Here is a 19,645-nt window from a genome sequence, read left to right as displayed (position 1 = left end):
CCAACCAGTCCATTCTGAAGGAGATCAGCCCTGGGATTTCTTTGGAAGGAATGATGCTAAAGCTGAAAGTCCAGTACTTTGGCCACCTCATGCGAAGAGTTGACTCATTGGAAAAGACTCTGATGCTGGGAGGGACTGGGGGCAGGAGGAAAAGGGGGCGACAGAGGATGAGATGGCTGGATGGCATCACTGACTCGATGGACGTGAGTCTGAGTGAACTCCGGGAGTTGGTGATGGACAGGGAGGCCTGGCGTGCTGCGATTCATGGGGTCGAAAAGAGTCGGACACGACTGACTGACTGAACTGACTGACTGAGAGCTAAAAAGATTGACCTAAGTGCTGGTAAACCCAGAACCACCCTATATTGCTGGAAGGAATCAAAAGTGATACAGGCAGTTTGGAAAACAGCTTGGCAGTTTCTCAAAAGGTTAAGCATACACTTACCATGTGATCCAGCCATTCTGCTCCCAGATATTTACCCAAGAGAAAAGGAAATATATGTCCATACAAAGATTTTGTACATGAATGTTCATAGCAGCTTATTTGTGCTCACTCAGTCGTGTCTGATTCTTTTTTTGTAGTAGCCCAGAACTAGAAACAAACACCTTTGTCCATCAGCAGATGAGTGGATAAGCAAATTGTGGTCTATCCAGTTACACAACAATGAGAAGTAGTGAGCATCTGAAATACACAAGAACATGGGTGAATTTTGAAATACAAGCAGACTGAGATACTGGGGCTCAATTCTAGATCACACCAATAAATCAAAGATCGAATTAAAGCAAGTCACATGAAATTTTTTGGCTTCCTAGCACATGCAGAAGTTATGCTTCATAAACAAGATGTGGTGTGTGTGTGTGTGTGTGTGTATATATATTTACAATGGAATATTTCTTGGCCATATAAAAGAATGAAATCATGCCATTTGCAATGACATGGATGGACCCAGAGATTGTCATACTGAGTGAAGTAAGTCAGACAGAGAAAGGTAAACATCACACAATATCGATTTTATGTAGAATCTTAAAAATGGTACAAATGAGCTTACGTACAGAACAGAAATAGGCCCACAGACATATAAAACAAACTTATGGTTTCCAAGGGGGAAAGTGGAGCGGAGGGATAAATTGGGAGATTGGGATTGACATGTACACACTGCTATATATAAAATAGATAATCAACAAGGACCTACTGCATAGCACACAGAGCTCTACTCAATTCTCTGTAATGACCTATATGGGAAAAGAACCTAAAAAAGAGTGGATGTGTGTATACGTATAACTGGTTCACTTTGCTGAATAGCCAAAATGAATACAACATTGTAAATCAATTTTACTCCAAAAAAATTAATTATAAATAAAGTTATGTTTGCACTTTTCATGCTGTTCATGGGGTTCTCAAGGCAAGAATACTGAAGTGGTTTGCCATTCCCTTCTCCGGTGGACCACGTTTTGTCAGCCTGCTTATTTAACTTATATGCCAAGTACATGATGCGAAATGCCAGGCTGGATGAAGCACAAGCTGGAATCAAGATCGTTGGGGGAAATATCATAACCTCAGATATGCAGATGACACTACCCTTATGGCAAAAAGTGATGAAGAACTAAAGAGCCTCTTGATGAAAATGAAAGAAGAGAGTGAAAAACTTGGCTTAAAACTCAACATTCAGAAAGCCAAGATCATGGCAACTGGTCCCAACACTTCATGGCAAATAGATGGGGAAACAATGGAAACAGCGAGAGACTTCCTTTTCTTGGGCTCCAAAATCATTGAAATTAAAAGACTCCTTGGAAGAAAAGCTATGACCAACCTAAACAGCATATTAAAAAGCAGAGACATTACTTTGCCAACAAAGTTCTGTCTAGTCAAAGCTATGGTTTTCCCAGTAGTCATGTATGGATGTGAGAGTTGGACTATAAAGAAAGCTGAGCGCCGAAGAATTGATGCTTTTGAACTGTGGTGTTGGAGAAGACTCTTGAGAGTCCCTTGCACTGCAAGGAGATCAAACCAGTCTATTCTAAAGGAGATCAGTCCTGAGTATTCATTGGAAGGACTGATGCTGACGCTGAAGCTCCAATACTTTGTCCACCTGATGCGAAGAACTGACTCATTGGAAAAGACCCTGATGCTGGGAAAGATTGAAGGCAGGAGGAGAAGGGGACAACAGAGGATGAGATGACTGGATAGCATCACTGATTCAATGGATATGAAATTGAGCAAACTCTGGGAGACAGTAAAGGACAGGGCTGCCTGACATTCTGTGGTCCACGGTGTCACAAAGAACTGGATGTGACTTGACTGCTGAACAACAGCAAGCCCCCATGGCTGGGGTAATTTGTTACAGCACCCACAGGATGACAAATCTAATGAAATCCAATCAAGGTGCCACCGTTGTCTACCAGGAACAACATTCCACATCAGAGACAGAGGAACATGGAAACTGAGGGTCGATGGAAGCACCTTTTTTATATCTTCATATTGGAAGGAATGGGGGAGACAGAGCAAGAGAAATTATGTATGAAGCACAAAGATGGGGGGATGTGCAGTGGATGTCAGGCTGAACGCAGACAGCAGCACAGGCAAAGGCCCTGGGGTATAACCTGTGACAAGGATTGGCCTATGCATGACATGTCTGCGGGAGGCGGTAGGGTCATGAGCATGTTTATTCTTGCTGGTCTCCCCCGATCTCGGAACACCCTTGCTAGATTTAGGGGATTCCCCACCCAGTGAGTTTTGGAGATGGCAAATGCTTTCACAGCCTCTCCTACAACAGGGAGCAGGTGGGTACTGGGCCATGAGTCCCAAATGGGCCTTTGAATCAGAAGCTGGTGAGGATCTGGGAACCCCTCCCAGGATGGGCCCGCAGCTACACCAGTTCCTGGAGGCCCTAGGGTCCAGTGCCAGGCCTGGGGTATCAGCAGTGTGGTCTGTGCTCATGGGGGATAGGAGGGCAGCAACGTGGAATGCGCCCATGGAGGGGGGGACAAGGAGGTGTCCACACAGGCACCATTCCAAGGGAGCTTTGTGGCACCGTCCCTGGCTGGACCTCTAAGCCCATCCCTGACCCCCTCTCTAGACTTGAGCCACCTACTCATGGCCTTGGGCGCACAGACTTGCACCCAAGATCAGTCTCCTGTGGTTGGTCTCCCAGGCTCTGTGTGCACAGCGGGGGGAAGAGAAGGCATCTGCTTATTCAACCAGCAACTGTTTATCACCCATTTCCCTGTGCCAGGCACTGTGTCAGCCTCAAAAATTGGACATGATTCACTCTGGTTTCCATTAGGTTGCCAAAAAAAGAAAACCACCCTCAAATAAACTCCGGAGTTAAAAATGTAACCCTCAGGAAAGGAAAAGGTCACCTGCTTACTTTCTGAATCACTCAGGTCTGGGAGGAGAACATGGACCGTTTCCCGGAAGGGTGGCCCGCCGCTGCCCCAACCGTGTCTGCTGAGGGGCCCTGGCCTATTTCTGCCCTCAGGAAACCCTGACCCTGCTCCACTCCATGCCCTTGGGGTTCACGGAAGGGAACGTTTGGGAAGGCCGTGCCTATTCACGGAGCCACAACAGCAGGGCGAACTCGGTCATGTCACCCTGATGTTGGGGGTGGTGGGGGGTTCCCTCTCCAGGGGCCCAGAGCACCCCTCCCCCATATCTCCAGAACGTCTGCTTTTCTGACCCACCGAGAAGCACGGGACCCTAAAGGATGGGCCAGATGACTAAAGCATCCTGTCTGGACCTGTTTCTCCACTGGGCGCTGAAGGGGGCCCTCAGCTCCCATGTTCTCTCATGGACCCTCCAGCTTCCAGGTGCCCACCCTGCCCACCTGAGGACATATCCTCTGCCCACCTTCTGCCTTTCTCAGAGGGCGCTGCGTGGCTCCAGGGGTGCTGGGATATCCTGAGATACCTTCAGGTCCTGCTCTCCTTGGACAAGTCCCTTCTCCTTCTGTTGATAATTCTAGTGTCACTCGCCCCCACGGGTCTGTGAGGAGGAGGCCACCGGAGGAAGCGGGTGGGAGAGACCCCTAAGGGCAGGGCAGGGATAGGAGGCTGTTAATCTTGACCACGGGAAAGCAGAGACCAGCCTCACTGGCTCTGGGAGCCCTGGGTTGGCACAAGGGACAAAGCTGGCCTCAGGGAGGGTTTGGGGGACAAACAGATGGATGGACAGATGGAGAGATGAGCGAGAATTCTGGGGAGACCCCAAGGCATGGTGGAAAAGATACAGATTGAGAGTCAGACAGAAACTGGCTTCTCTGCCATCAGCAGCCCTCCTTCATCAGTTCAATGAGTGTTTTCTGAGCACCTAGGACCTGCCTGCCAGCAGACTGGAGAGTAGTGTAGACACGGCCCTGCCCTCATGGAGCTGTGAGTTCACGGCAGAGGACACGCAACCACACACACACACACACACACCTTTGCACCTTGTGGGTGTCCAGCAGAAGAGCCCCGAGGTTTCAGACAGGAAGGAGGGCAGAGAGAACCCCCTGAGGAGGAACCACTGAGGCTGTGGCTTGGGGAGGAGAGCAGTTGGCCCTGGGAGAAGAGGGAAGAACGTTCCCAGGGGAGGAGCGGGCTGGGCCGGTGTCCCGTGGCCGGGAAGCGCTGGTAAGCAAGAGGTCTGGAGCTGTGTTTTATGCTAGATGCAATGGAAGTGGCCATCAGAGAGTGATTTCACCTGCTTTAAAATCCCTCTGTTTGCAAATGTAGGGAAGAGGCACATGGACACGGGGGAGGGGCGGATGTGGGGAGGGTGAGATGAACTGAGTGACGTTGACACCTATACACTACCATGTGTACCATAGATAGCGCAGGGAGCTCAGCTCGGGGTTCTGTGATGACCTAGAGGAGTGGGATGGGGTGGGAGTGTGGGAGGGAGGCTCAGGACGGAGGGGACGTGTATACAGTTATGACGGATTCGCGCTGTTGTACGGCAGAAACCAACAAGACACTGTAAAGCAATTAGACTCCAATAAAAGCAGTTCAGTTCAGTTCAGTTCAGTTCAGTCACTCAGTCGTGTCCGACTCTTTGCGACCCCATGGACTGCAGCACACCAGGCCTCCCTGTCCATCACCAACTCCTGGAGTTCACTCAGACTCATGTGCATCGAGTCAGTGATGCCATCCAACCATCTCATCCTCTGTCTTCCCCTTCTCCTCCTGCCCTTAATCTTTCCCAACATCAGGGTCTTTCCAAGTGAGTCAGCTTTTTGCATCAGGTGGCCAAAGTATTAGAGTTTCAGCTTCAGCATCAGTCCTTCCAATAAAATAAATAAATAAATCAGCAGTTGCCAGAGAGCAAAGGAGGGGAGGGCTGATGGCAAAGGAGCCCGCAGGCGATGTGCAAGGTGACTGAATCATTCTGTGGGGCACGAGGGTGGTGGATGCAAGAATCTGACTTTGTCAAAACTCACAGAACCGGACACCACAGAGAGGAAACTTTACTGTGTGCAATTTTTTTTAAGTTTTCTATTAAAAATTAAAAGATCCCTTTTGGCAACTGCAAAGGGAAGGGTGGGAGAGGCAGGAGGGGAAGTGGGAAACAGGTTGGCCAGCAGCAGTGGTCTGGGTGAGGGTGGATGGGTCTGGGCTGGTGGTGGCTCAGGGCCTTGACATCTGGGAGCCTGCTTCCTCACTGGGCACAGAGGGCAATGGTTCCCACCTCGCAGCTGACCGCGTGGGTTGGAGACACCTCCTGTCACCTGCCAGGAGGGGCCTGGTGGGAGCAAGGTGCTGGGTACTTGGGAGCCTGGCTGACTGTGCTTTACCTGAGGACGGCTGGGGCTCTCCGGCCAGGGCAGGGGTGGGGGCTGGGAGCTGCCAGGGGTTGCCTTAGGAAAACAGACTTGAAGGTGAACCAAGCAGGAATTACTCAACAGTGAAGGGCACCGGGCTGGAGGCCCCCGGGCAGAGGAATGTGGACCAGAACATTGTGTTTTCAGTTTCTATCTCCCCGGGAGGCCAGAGCATCTGAGTTGGGGTGCATTCAGGATCTGAAGGCCTGAGCAGAGACGGGTGGGGAGCAGAAAGCCTGGCTCGCGGGGGCCGTCCCCTGGGAGATGGAGGCTCCCACCCGCAGGCCACGGTGCAGTGGAGCCTGGATTCTGCTCCAACTCAGCCCCCCTCTCGCTGGGGGACCTTGGGCAGGCCACTCAACCTCTCTGCTTCGTTACAAGCCTCCGATGAGTAGCACACAAGAAGACCCCTCGGTGAACTGACAATACTCAAACCAAACGGACGAAGTGAAATGGATGCTGATGCCGATGTTGATCAAGGGTCAGCCCGTGAGTCGGGAGAAACTTGAGTTGTTACCGAATGCAAGTTCACGTGCCTGTCACACAGGGAGGCCAGACAAACCAAACTGTCAGAATCTGGAGCAGAGAAAGGTTTATTGCAGGCCTGAGTAAGGAGAACAAGTGACTCCTGCGCCCCCTCCAAACTCCATACACTCTGACGAGTTTCAGCAAAGAATCTGTTTCTCTAAGAGCAACAATGTACAGCTTTTTGTGCCTACTATAAAAATTTTTTTTTTATTTTATGTTGGAGTCTAGTTGATTAACAATGTTGTGTTAGTTTCAGGTATACAGTAAAGTGGTTCGGTTATACATATAGATGCAGCCATTCTTTTTCAAAGTATCTTCTGTATTAGGTTATTACAGAATACTGAGCCAAGTTCCCTGTGCTATCCAGGGCAAAGCATTTTTAAAGGCCAGGTGAGGGACGGGTGTCCCAGAGTCTGCGATCAGCTCACACACAATTCTCTGATTGGCTGATGGTGAGGTGACAGGGCAGTGTCAGAGGGTTAACCTGATCAGTCCTTAGGTGCCAGTAGATCTGGGGGGCGATGAGCTTGGGGTCATCCAGTAGTTAATTTCTTCCATTTGGTGGTGGTTTTAGCATCTGGAAAACTTGGGAAATATGCATCAGGTACTGGTATCCAGCTTGGAGAAGGCAATAGCACCCCACTCCAGTACTCTTTCTTGGAAAATCCCATGGACGGAGGAACCTGTTAGGCTGCAATCCATGGGGTCGCTGAGTCGGACACGACTGAGCGACTTCACTTTCACTTTTCACTTTCATGCATTGGAGAAGGAAACGGCAACCCACTCCAGTGTTCTTGCCTGGAGAATCCCAGGGACGGGGGAGCCTGGTGGGCTGCCGTCTATGGGGTTGCACAGAGCAGACACGACTGAAGTGACTTAGCACTGGTATCCAGCTACTTCGAAGAGGAGCTACAGCAAAGGACACAGGGGCGGTATCTGCCCAGGAAGCCCCTGTAGGGTCCTGCTTGGTTCTAGAATGCCCCCTGAGGCACAATCCTTCCCCACCCCAGAAGCACCAGTGGACCAAGTGTGTGAACCTGTGAGTGAGGACCAGCAAGACGCAACTGCTGCGAAACTGTCCGGTTCTTCCGGCAAAAGCCAAGCGCAGAGTCACCACGGCGCCTGGCACCTCCTCTTCTGAGTACATACCCTAAAGATTGAACACAGGAACCCAAACGAATGCTCTATGTGAATGCTCATGGCAGCCTTATTCACAACAGACAAAAGGAAGAAACAATCCCCTAGTCCACCCAGGGGAGAAGGGGCAGATGGATGTAGTCCAGATGCCATGAAACATTGTTGAGCCACAAACAAGAGTGAAAGATTGACATGTGCTGCCAGGTGATTGAGTCTCAAAAACACGACACAGAGTGTAAGAAAGCATGGGAAAGTGTTAGTGGCTCAGTCATGTCCGACTGTTTGCGACCCCATGGACTGTAGCCCGCCAGGCTCCTCTGTCCCTGGAATTCTCCAGGCATGAATACTGGAGAGGGTTGTCATTCCCTTCTCCAGGGGATCTTCCTGACCCTGGAATCAAACCCAGGTCTCCCGCATTGTAAGTGGATTCTTTATCATCTGAGCCACCAGGGAAGCCTAGAGTGTAAGAAGTCAGGCCCAAAAGACCATAAGTCATAGGATTCCATTTCTATTAAATATCCATAATAGGTAAATTCAAGGACACTGCTCCAGAATAAATCTTCTCTCTGAGCATCAGTCTCTTGATCAGGGGTGTGGGGTGGGAAGGGGAGAGGTGGGGTCTCAGTGCAGTGCCAGCCCAGTGGGCACAATGCCAGCCCGGTGGGCACTAGGCCAGTTAATCAGACAGCGCGCTGCCAAGACGGGGGTGGAAGGCACTCCCGGGTTCTTTGGGAGGCACGAGGACCCTGCAGGCAGAGCCAGCTGTCCGGGGACCATGGCTCAGCGCTTAGTCCCAGGAGCAGAGGGGCCAGGGGTGCTAGGAACCAGCCTGGACCCCTCACCCAAGGCTTTCCCAAACTCAGTGGCCCCAACGGCAGGAAGTGAGCAATCTCCTCTAGACCTAAGAGCGGCGTCAGCCCCAGGGCCAAGGACAGAGTTAGGAAGCAGCACTGCCACGCTGACTGGCAACCAAGACCCCCTCCCCAAACCAAACCCGGGGGGTTACAACCTGCCGGCCCAGCAGGACCAGACCCTGGTCCACCTCCCAGGACAGCAGGGAGGGAGGGAGACAGACAGACAGACAGAAAGACTGGCTTCCCTGCGCAAGAGCTCCCTCCACCTCCTTCCCCACATTCCTCCCAGTTCTCAGCGCTGAAGGTCTTTGCACCAGAAATAACAAGGATTTCACTCACTCCCTAAATCTGGGGAGGGGTGCGGGGAAGTCCAGTAGGACGAAAGTTGTGGGGAAAACTCCCATATTGAAAAGTGAAGTAAAAACAGACGAGTTTGTTTTCTGCTGTGTTTCCACTGTTCTGGAAAGAAAAAAAAATACATATGTGCATATAAATTATAGAATACAAATGGCGTCGTTTCGGTGATTTCACATATGAGCTAAAAGGATTGATATTTGCACTTCAAGCTGAGCAGTATAAAGGTGAATGGTAAAATGCATGCTAATAAACTAAATTTTTAATTTTCTTTTATCCAGGAGGACAATAAACAGCTAGTAACTTATTGCTGGATGGTGGGCAGTTCAGAGCTGAAAAGTGACCACTGGCTGTACCTCTGCTTCCTGTAGCATTGTAGAGGCTCCTGGATATCAGGGGACAGAGGCAGGACATGTGGGGCTGGGGGTGGCTACACACTGCCTGGACACACTCTGCAGGGTCCGTTAGGCATGGGCATCAGTGCCCACCGGCCCACGTTACAGGCTCTGTGCATGTTTTGCTCTAAAGCAGAATGTGGGCTCACCCAGTTTTTCAGGACTGGTCTGCCTGGGGTGTGGGGCTTCCTCGGTGACTCAGTGGTAGAGAATACACCTGCCAATGCAGGACCCGCAAGAGACACGGGTTCAACCCTTGGGTCAGGAAGACCCACTGGAGGAGGGCATGGCAACCCACTCCAGTATTTTTGCCTGAAGAATCCTGTGGACAGAGGAGCCTGGCAGGCTTCAGTCTATGGGTCGCAAAGAGTCAGACATGACTTAAGCTACTTAGCACACAAGCATTCACTGCCTGGGATGTGCCGAGTGGCTGCCGAGAACAGAGGTTGCTTCTGGTCAAGACGGTAGAATTCTAGGCAAAAGCACAGCCCACTTCTGAAAGCAGATGGAAAAGGGCCTTACCGGGGATGGGACTGAGGACCTCAGCCTCAAACATAGACCTTTGTAGAGACTGTTCCACAACACTGAGTTAGAGGGGCAGACACATATAAACAAACATGTGTGTACATGTCATAGCCTGCTTTGTGCTGTTCTGTTCTATGGGGTCTTTTCTCCACCCCATAGAAAAGGTTAGATTTGGGGGCTTTTGCCCCAGAACTGATCTGTGTCTTCCTTCCATCAGCAGGAGCTCACAGTGGGCCAGCTATGCTCTAGATAACGAATAGTGATAAATAAGACAGGAGGCCCTGCCTCATGGGGTTCATGTCCAGGGACCACGGACAAAAACCGCAGAGCTGTGAAGGAAGACAGTCAGGCTGCTGAGTGCAGGCGGGGCGCTGTCCTCACCAGGCACATCAGGGAAAGGCCCTGTAAGCAGCCCCTAAGAGAAGAGTGGACGTTTCCCAAGGAAGGGCGCTCCAGACAGAGAGCACTGCAGGTATGTTTCAGCTGCCATCTGCCGCACCCAGGAGCCTTAGGTGACTCCATGATGCTGAACCTTAGGCTTGGACATGAGCTGGAGAGGCCTGGGGTGGGTTCTTACCAAGCCACAGAGGGGCCCTGGTTAAATGCAGAGACTTGTCCAGGTCACGCAGGAGGAACTTGGTCCCTACTATGTTCACCCTGAAAACAGCTGCTGGCTGGAGCCAGAGTCCAGGCAGGGCTGAACCCCACTGTGACCCGAGCCAAGCAGATGAGTGCACAGGCGTGTAAGAAGTCAGGGGTGCCAGATTTCACAGGGAGGGTTTCATCAAGTTTTCTCAAAGCGAAAATGAAGTCCTGATTCAGATATAAATGAGTGTGGGTTCTGACTGAGTCCGTGAGAAGTTCATTTTCAAATGGTTCCCCACCCGAGCTCTGCCCCTGGGCAGGGGACTGGCCTCAGTGATAGGCTTGGTGCCACTTTTCACCTCTGTACCCCAATACTGAATTAATTCTCAGAGACAGACTTTTGAGTGAATTAAAGAAAAAAAGAAAAGCTTTATTGCTTTGCCAGGCCAAGAGGGCCACAGCAGGCTAATACCTTCAAAACCATGTGTCCCCAACCCCTGGGGGCTTGTGAGGTGTTTTATAGTCAAGGGGCTGGGCTGCTGACAAGGATGAGGGTGTGTGCAGGGTCCGCATTTCTTCAATCCAGAGACCATCTGGTAATGAAGGATGAGCTGTGACCGTCTCTGGAATGAAGAGGGCTTCATCAGGGGTTAACATCTTCCATTTGGTGGGGATTTTTGTTCTGCTGGAAAGGCTCAAAGATACATCATGTGTATCCCTTGAGGGGGCACCGGGACCCTGCCCCAAGGCTGCACTGTTGTTGCTTGACTGCTCTTCCCTGGTCTCTTCATTCCCTGATTAGCATGCTTGAGCCTACCCTTTGGAACTCAGGGAAGGGGACACAGAAAGGCTTTTGTGCCCAAGAGCCCCACAGGGTCCTGCTCGGTTTCAGGCTCCTCCCAGGCACGGGAGTATCCATTCATTCACTTCTGCCTATGGCAGGTGTGATAACAAGTGGATGGATGGGAGGACGGGTGAATGGGTAGATACAAGTGTGGGTGAATGGAAGAAGGGGTGATTATTTTACAAGATTTAAGAATTCTTTTGCTAGGGAGAGACCATACAGTAACACTCAGATAGATGAAAAGCAGCATATTTTGTTACTTACAGCTCCAAAGGAGAGAAGGCTTCCAGGCAGGGCCGCACAGGGGTTGTACCAGGGACAGGGAAACAGCAGCTGCTGCTGTAAGAGAGCGTACGTAAGGCAAGCAGGATGCATTAGGCAGCTTTCTCAGGCTCCCTGTGGATTGGCTAATCTGAATAATTTTGCAAGTTCCGGGATATGGGGTTGTCTGTAGGTGTTTGGCCCCAGTCTGATTAGGGCGGGCACAGAGTGGCCTGAAGCATGAGAGCCCGAGAAAACAAGCGACGGGAGTGTGATCCTAGCTGTTCAAGAAGAAATGCCCGGCTCCCAGCCAGGACTCCAAAACCGAGTCAAGATAGCATCCCCTTCCCCCTACCAACACATTGTGTTACTGTGGTGGACGGAGATTTCTACAGACGGACAGATGCCTGGTGGAGCTGCCTCAGTCAACAGTATTTACAGAAGCATTGGCACTGGATTCAGGTCTTTGGGGATTTTTCATCCTGTAGATGTAGAACCCTAGAATATGGGAGCTGGAAGGGACTTCACCAGGTCTCTGTCTGACATCCAGGGGTCTGAAGATGCTTTGGATCATCAAAGATCATTTCAATGATTTGATGAAAACTATAGATCCTCTCTCCCAGAAAAAGCACACAGCACTGTTCCATATACCATGTTAGAGGGCGGGTAGACCCTGGGCAGCTCTGTCCACAGAGCCCTGCCCCCACCTGGAAGGTTAGAAGCCTCAGATTAAGGAGTTCCAGCAGGGAAGAACCAGTCACTATGCAGAGGAGTCACTGAGACACCAGGTTGGGGAAGGGACCACAATCAAGCTTATGTGACCAGTTTATAGCCAAGCTATGTCTAAACCCCAGATCTCCCCTTAAACCTTTCCAGAAATTCGTTTCCCCATCTCTCTGATGACTGTTGTTGTTCAGTTGCTTAGTCATGTCCTACTTTTTGCGACCCCATGGACTGCAGCACGCCAGGCTCCCTGGTCCTTCACCAACTCCTGGAGTTTGCTCAACCTCATGTCCCTTGAGTTGGTAATGCCATCCAGCCATCTCGTCCTTGGTCAGTCCCTTCTCCTCCTGCCTTCAATCTTTCCCAGCATCAGGGTCTTTCCCAATGCGCCACTCTTCACATCAGGTGGCTATCTGATGATCAAGTCGGATTCCACTGCTGGTCTGAAGAGTTGGTAGACAGAAGTTTCAAGCAAAGGGGAGACAGAAAGTGGAGTTCTGACCCTCCGTCTATCCCCCAGTCCCCCCAGGCCCGTGTTATCTTCTCTGTTTTAAAAGAAAGCCTTTAAGACTTTTTTTCAAAAACATTTGAAGGCCCATGTACTTTCCAGCTTCTAAGCTTCGGGAGTGTTAAGTGCTGTGGATTGTCAGTAAGTCTCCAGGGTGAAGCCAAAAAACATCTGAAGGCTCATGCACTTTTCAGCTTCTAGGCTTCAGGAGTGTTAAGTGCTGTGGATTGTCAGTAAGTCTCCAGGATGAAGCCAAGAAAGTCAATCAGTGTTAAAGTGGGAGGACACCATAGCCAGACAGCCCCCCAAAAATGGCTGAGTCTCAGGAGCACAAAAACCCTTAAGTGTCACTGGGAAACAGGACCGCTAAAGGTGTTCTATCTCTGAAGATGTTTCTGAGTTTCTACTGCCGTCATTCCTTTGGAAGCATGTGGGGTGTGTGTGTGTATGTGTGTGTGTTAGCTGCTTAGTTGTATCTGACTCTTTGTGACCCCATGGACAGTAGCCACCAGTTTCCTCTGTCCATGGGATTCTCCAGGCAAGAGTACTAAGATGGGTAGCCATTTCCTTCTCTAGGAGATCTTCCCGACTCAAGGATCGAACCAACGTCTCCTGCATTCCATGCTGCTGCTGCTAAGTTGCTTCAGTCGTGTCTGACTCTGTGCGACCCCATAGATGGCAGCCCACCAGGCTTCCCCATTCCTGGGATTCTCCAGGCAAGAACACTGGAGTGGGTTGCCATTGCCTTCTCCACCTGCATTCCATACATGGCATTAAAAAAAAAAAATCAGAACTCCCTTGCCTCCCTGGTCAAACTCTGCTTCTACCTTCTGTGTAAATGCCCACTGTTTATACCTAAACTCAGACACAAAACAACCACCTAGGGAAAACAGATCATGATTTGTTGCTATAAACACGCTATTTAGAAAAATGTGTTCGCTTGTGGAGTCTGTCAGCTACCTACCTCAACATCAGAAAGAAGAAAGCTAGTATTTTAGGGGTCACCTGTTAGGTATCTGATTTTCACATCCATAGTTTCATTTAATTGAGAAAAGGAATGGGAAAGTGGTTAAGAACAGACTTTGAAGCCACACTGCCTGGGTTCCAGGGAGGATTAGCTGAGTGAATGCATTTATGTCTTTACAAAGTGCCTACCACAGTAAAAGTCATATACATGTCAGGACTGTTCCTAATCCTCACCACACCCCCTCTGAGTGGTGTCACCATCAGCTCCATTTCAGAGTTCAGAGAGGTTAAGTCACTTGCCCGGGGCTTTTCGCTGGGGAAGCGGGGCTGAAAACACCGGGCTGACTCGCAGCCCAGAACGTTTGCCAACCGGAGCCTCTCAAGGGCAGCCTGTCTACACAATAGAACACTCCGCGGACTAACTTGGAGGTCTTCCACGCGGCTCGCCCAGCTCCCCTGGCTCAGAAGCCAGGAGGAGCCCTGGGCAGCTGCAGCCACCCTGCCTGGCCTCTACAGGTCTGGGTTCTAGAAACTGTAGCCAGCCTGGCTAGGCAAGGCGCTGGGCAGAAGCTGGAGTGCTGGGCTAGGCTGGAGGTGGAGGGAGGAAGTGCCTGGAAGGGTGATGACATCACGACCCAGCCCTTGAAAGATGAGCTGTTCCCGCTGCTACTTCAGCTCTGCTCCGGAGGCTCCTGGGAGGACTGGGGACCTGGGGCAGCCTCGCTGGACCAGGGAGCCATGGAGGTGCCCTCGATTATGCTCCAGACAAGGTGGGTGCTGGGTGGGGGCTGGACGGGCAGACCCAGCACAGAGGGAGGTGGGCAGATGGGTGACACACCCGGGGGCTGATCCCCAGGCTGGGAGAGAAATTTTGTTCAGCTGCTGGGGAGCTTGGGAAAGTTCCTTTCCTTCCCTACAAGTAACAAGAAAGGTTCCCAGCAAGAGAAATTTTCTCGTTTTGTTCTCGGTGTGTCTTCTTTCGGAACTGAGGAGACAGGCAGGCAGGCGTGTGTTCGTGTGAGCAAGTTAGCGATCTGGTTTTATAGGCTCCGGGTGGATTCTTGCACTAGAGCGGGGAGAAGCGAGCGAGGTGCGGTGGGAACGGTGTGGCGTTTAGACCCCAGAATCTGGCTTTGCACTCATGACCCTGCCGCTCGTTGGCCCTGTGTGACCCTGGACAAGTTACTTAACCTCTCTGAGCCTCAGTTTCTCGTCTGTAACGTACCCTGCTCACCTATTTCCCAGGGTGTCTGGAGTTGTTCAGAGCACAGATGGAAGGGGTTGTAAACTTCAGCTGATTTGCATTTGAGGTGGCTGTGATGATGATTCAGATAAGCTTCTCATCCCTCCTGTCTGGTCCTGGGTGGCTAGGATGGAGGGCTAAAACAGTACCTTGGTTCAGAGCATCAGCTCTGCATCCAGACCTAGTTGGCACCAAGTTCTGCTCTCATCCCGTGGGTAACATGTTTGCGTCCTTTTTTTTTCTAGTTTCCTGGGCCAGAAAGCTGACCTGGCAGGGTGGTGGCCAAGAGAGAAATAGGCTGATGAAGTGAAGTGTCACGTATGCAGTAGGTGCTCAATAAACCGTAGCCGCTATCTGAACTGCCAAGGGCAGGTAGTTTTACCAGCCTGGGTCAGGGTGGGAGGTGGGCGTTGCTCTGCCCGGGGCAGATTAGAATGTGCCTTCCTGAGTTAGGCTCCCTGCGTCTCCTGCCAACCTCAGGAAGTGGGAGCTCCAGCCCAGGTATGAGCCGTGGGGAGGACCAACCCCGCCCCATATTCCTCCTCTCAGCAAGAGAAGGGCTTGGCTGGCTGCGGGTAGAGGGAGCAACCCCACAGGTTGCTGGAGTCCTTCTGTGTTCTGTGTCCTTCTGAACCCCGGCAGTACTGGGAGTAGTGGGGATATTCCACAACAGGAGACCCAAAAGCTTGAAGGGCGCGTTTATTGTTTTTCTCCTGCTCAGAACAGGAGCCAAACAGGGGTTGGAGCCAGAAGTGGTTTTGAAAACATTGCAAACGCAGGCTCCGTGCTGGCCCCACGGCAGGAGGCACGGAGGCAGGACCACAGGGTCTCATCCCTGCTCTCCCCTGAACTCACAAAACCCCTGCAATAGTGGGCTCTGGGATCCTCACGGAACAGATGAGGAAACTGAGCCTCTGAGTCAGGATGTAACCCAGCAAAGCCCTTCACTTAGGGTCTGGGAAGTCCTCAACCTCTTGGTGACTCAAGTCTATCACTTATAAGGAGGAGGAGGTTCCAATGATTGACTGATGGTGAGATATAAGGACTTGGGATTAGGCAGAAATGGGGAGATGCTGTCCCATGGCATCAAGCAGGGGAAACAGCTGTGCCACGTGGCCTCTGCTAACACAGTGATTCTGCCTGGATAAAAAGTTCAGAGGGGGTCCAAGGGTAAGACTAAGGGCTGTCCTTTTGACCTGTGCCACTTCAGGGTCTGGTTTTCAAAATAAAAGCAGGGAGCGTGTCTGTCCCATGCACAGCCGCCTCACCTGCTTTTAAACCATGCCTAGCATAAAGCAGACGCCAGTCAGTATTTGCTGAATGACTAAATAGCGGATACATGAGTGAACGGATGGATGGATAAATGAATAAGTGAATACTGATCACTTAGCAAGCACTACAAGTATACAGCATGTTACTAAGTTAAAGAAGCCAATCTGAAAAAGCTCCTATTACATAACATCCTGGAAAAGGGAAAACTATGAAGACAGTGAAAAGATGAGTGTTTGCCAGAACTGGGGACAGGGAGGGATGAACACACAGAGCACAGAGGATTTTTACGGCAGCGAGACTACTCTGCATGAAATTATGGTGGTTTGGGTCTTCCCTGGCGATTCAGCGGTTAAAACTCCACGCCTCCGTTGCAGGACGCATGGGTTCCGTACCTGGCTGAGGCATTGATGCCCTCTATGCCACACAGCACACTATGATGGTGGATACATGTCATGATACATTTGTCCAAATCTATAGAATGTACAACAGCAAGAGAGAACCCTAATGTAACCCATAGACTGGGTGATACCACGTATCAGTGTAGGTTCAAGGATTGTGAGGACCCAGCACTTCGGGTGCAGGATGTTGATTTGTGCACATGTGGAGCAGGAGGTACAATATTTGGAAACTCTGTACTTTCTGCTCAGTTTTTCTGTGAACTTAAAACTGCTCTAAAAATAAAGTCTATTTAAATTTTTTTAAACACATACAGTGTTTTGAAGATTCAGAAGGCACTTAGGGTTTCCCGGGCCATGAGTCTGATGAACAGAACTTCCTAAGACTTGATACTAGGACTCAGGACATCACTTCTGATGCCCGCCCAGCCCAGGAGTCCCCTGAACTCCGAGTAACCGTCTTAGTGCACATGCTTCCGGGAACAGGAAACTCACTACTTTTTAAGTCTGCCTGCTTCATCTTGGGAGGATTACAGTGTTAAAAAGTCCTTCCTTACTTAGACTGAAGCTAAATCCCTCTTCCACTGACTGGCCCACTTTCTATCTTTTGGAGTTGGACTGTATAAGTCTCATCCTATGGGTCCTCCCTGAGCGAAACATCTACAGCTCCTTAATCAAAACACACTTTTCAGAACAAACCCAAGGAGTAAGGTGTTCCTTTGACTCTGGGATCTCTAGGGTTCTGGAGGCTAGAAAAACATAAACCCCTTCTAGAAAAAAAAAAAATCATCACTGCACAAAGCAGGGTGGAACAAGCATGGTCTCTGGGTTCAAATTCTGACTGCTTCCTGCTGGAGAAGTTCTCTGAGCCTCAGTTTTCTCATCTGTACAATGGGGATAGTCACTCTTGCTTCTGAAGACCAAGGGGGGTTAGCTCAGAGGGTGTTGATGCAGTGCAAGTGGGGTTGGGGGACAGGCTCACTGCAGGTGCCCACCTAGCAGAGGGACAGCCTTTAGGACCACCAGGGTGTTGTCTGCCCTGCAGTGGAGTCATTGCAGCTTGAGGTTTCCCAGGAAACAGGCACCCCGCAATGCACACCTAAACTCCATATTCCTAGGCAGTGCATCTGTGGGTGGCGACAGCTGGATCCCTGTCAGTCTTCCCTTGAGAGCTTAAAATTCGGGTTTCTACTCCACACACCCCAGCACCACTGGGCCCCCTCTGATCTCTGTGGCCAATTGAACACCGGGGTGGGAGGGGGGTGGTCACAGAGATTTGGCTTCCAGACCCTGATCCAAACTTGCTAGCTGGCTGAGCCACCTCAGTGAGGCCACTTTGCTTCTCTGAGCCTCACAAGACCAGCAGCACCTGTGCTGGTCACCCATGGGGCGTTATAAACTGTGGCGTGCCGGGCATCGGGCAGCCCCGGAGCCTCAGGACACCCCATGGGGCGTTATAAACTGTGGTGTGCCGGGCATCGGGCAGCCCCGGAGCCTCAGTGACTGTTGCTGTGCTGATGTGTACCTGTAACATCGCATCTCCTCTTCTGTCCTTCGGGTCCCCAGGTGACCACACTCCAGGGTGGGTGTGGCCTGACCGGGAAAGACCAGCTGTGGACCACACTGCCTTAGCAAAGGGCTTTCTGGGGAAGCAAACTCAAGGGGAACTTGGGCCCTGTCCCTGCCCCTGCCCCAGGCCCCAAAGCCACCAACCCCAGACCCGTCCTCTTAATCCCCATGGCTGAGATTCGGGGTCCCCAACCCTCTAACTGGGGTTCCATCGCTGTCCCTCCCATCTCATCTCAGGAACCAACAGACACACTGTCCCTGAGAACCCGGGGCCCCAGACAGCTCCCAGCCCAGCTCCCCTGCACTGGGATTTGGGGCTCAGGAAACACCATGCTGTGTCCTGCCTCCCCCACCCAGCTGGAAGCCCCTCCTGGGCAAAGCCTGACACAGCCCAGAGCACGGCACCCACTGGGAGTACCTGCACGGCAGGGGAGACACCCTGACTGCAGAGGGAGGCTTTCTGGGGTCTTTCAGAGCTTCTGAGATAGTGCCTTCCAGCCAAATTTGATGAAATTAATCCCATCAAATAATCCAAGAAAAGGAAAGATGTGTTACAGGGGAAAAGTAGTTGATCAGTTAAATGAGTTCAGTTCTCAGGTATGGCTAACAAACTGGTGGTAATATGATTGTGAAGCTTTGTAACTGTTTCGGCAGCTACATGATTAAAATATATATAAAAATTAGGAAATAATCTGGAACAAAAAATTTCTTATGATTTCAACTACATCTGAAAATGGGAAAAGAAAAAGAAGGGAGAAAGAAAAGTGTGCTAAAGATTTTTAAAATTGAAGTGTTGTTGATTTTGGAGAAGGAAATGGCAACCCACTCCAGTATTCTTACCTGGGAAATCCCATGGACAGAGGAGCCTGACATGCTACAGTTTATGAGGTTGCAAAGAGTTGGATACAACTGAGTGGCTAAACCACAACCACCACCGTGGTTGATTTACACTAAATATTTTATCTTAGCTGGAAGAAGAGTTACCCTTCTACTATTAATGCTAACAGATGAACACAAGATTTAATATATTTGTTAAAAATTTAAAGATAATCATTAGAAGAACTGACGAGTGTATATATATATAATTTTATATTATATTTGTAATATATTATTATAAATTATGATAAGTTAATGATAATTTGTTACTTTGTACTCGACAGAGTTAACACATTCTAAGGAGTATTGATAGAAATTGACTATGTTCTAGGCCCTAAAGAAAAGTTTAATATAGCTCTCTTACAGGCTGCATTACTTGACAATATTGTGGAAATTAATATCAAATACAGAAATGAAGCACAACGAATCACTGTAAATTTTACAAAACACTCTTTCTCAGAACTCTTCTATCAGAGAGCATCAAAAGTGAAGTCATAGATCTTTGAGAAATCACCAGTTATAAGAACATGGTTAACCAAGTTTATGCTGCTGCTGCTGCTGCTGCTAAGTCACTGCAGTCGTGTCCGACTCTGTGCAACCCCATAGACGGCCTCCTACCAGGCTCCCCCGTCCCCGGGATTCTCCAGGCAAGAATACTGGGGTGGGTTGACATTTCCTTCTCCAATGCATGAAAGTGAAAAGTAAAAGTGAAGTCGCTCAGTCGTGTCCGACTCTTTGCGACCCCATGAATCACAGCACGCCAGGCCTCCCTGTCCATCACCAACTCCCGGAGTTCACTCAAACTCACGTCCATTG

At 50.3% G+C, this 19,645-nt stretch overlaps 1 protein-coding gene across 1 annotated transcript in view; it reads left to right on the top strand.

The window, feature by feature from the left end:
- Nucleotides 1-14,157: 14,157 nt before the first annotated feature.
- The window catches only part of BDKRB2 (bradykinin receptor B2), a 40,352-nt gene continuing 34,864 nt past the window's right edge, over nucleotides 14,158-19,645 (top strand). The window contains exon 1 of the mRNA XM_010851397.1: nucleotides 14,158-14,244. The gene's annotated coding sequence lies outside the window, so the exon portion shown is untranslated. The remainder of the gene's footprint in view (nucleotides 14,245-19,645) is intronic.

The sequence above is a fragment of the Bison bison genome, unplaced genomic scaffold (genome assembly GCF_000754665.1).
Source record: "Bison bison bison isolate TAMUID 2011002044 unplaced genomic scaffold, Bison_UMD1.0 scf7180017864302, whole genome shotgun sequence".
Taxonomy (NCBI): Eukaryota; Metazoa; Chordata; class Mammalia; order Artiodactyla; family Bovidae; genus Bison; species Bison bison.
The sequence above is the reverse complement of the archived record's forward strand: the minus strand, read 5'-3'. Positions and strand labels throughout refer to the sequence as shown.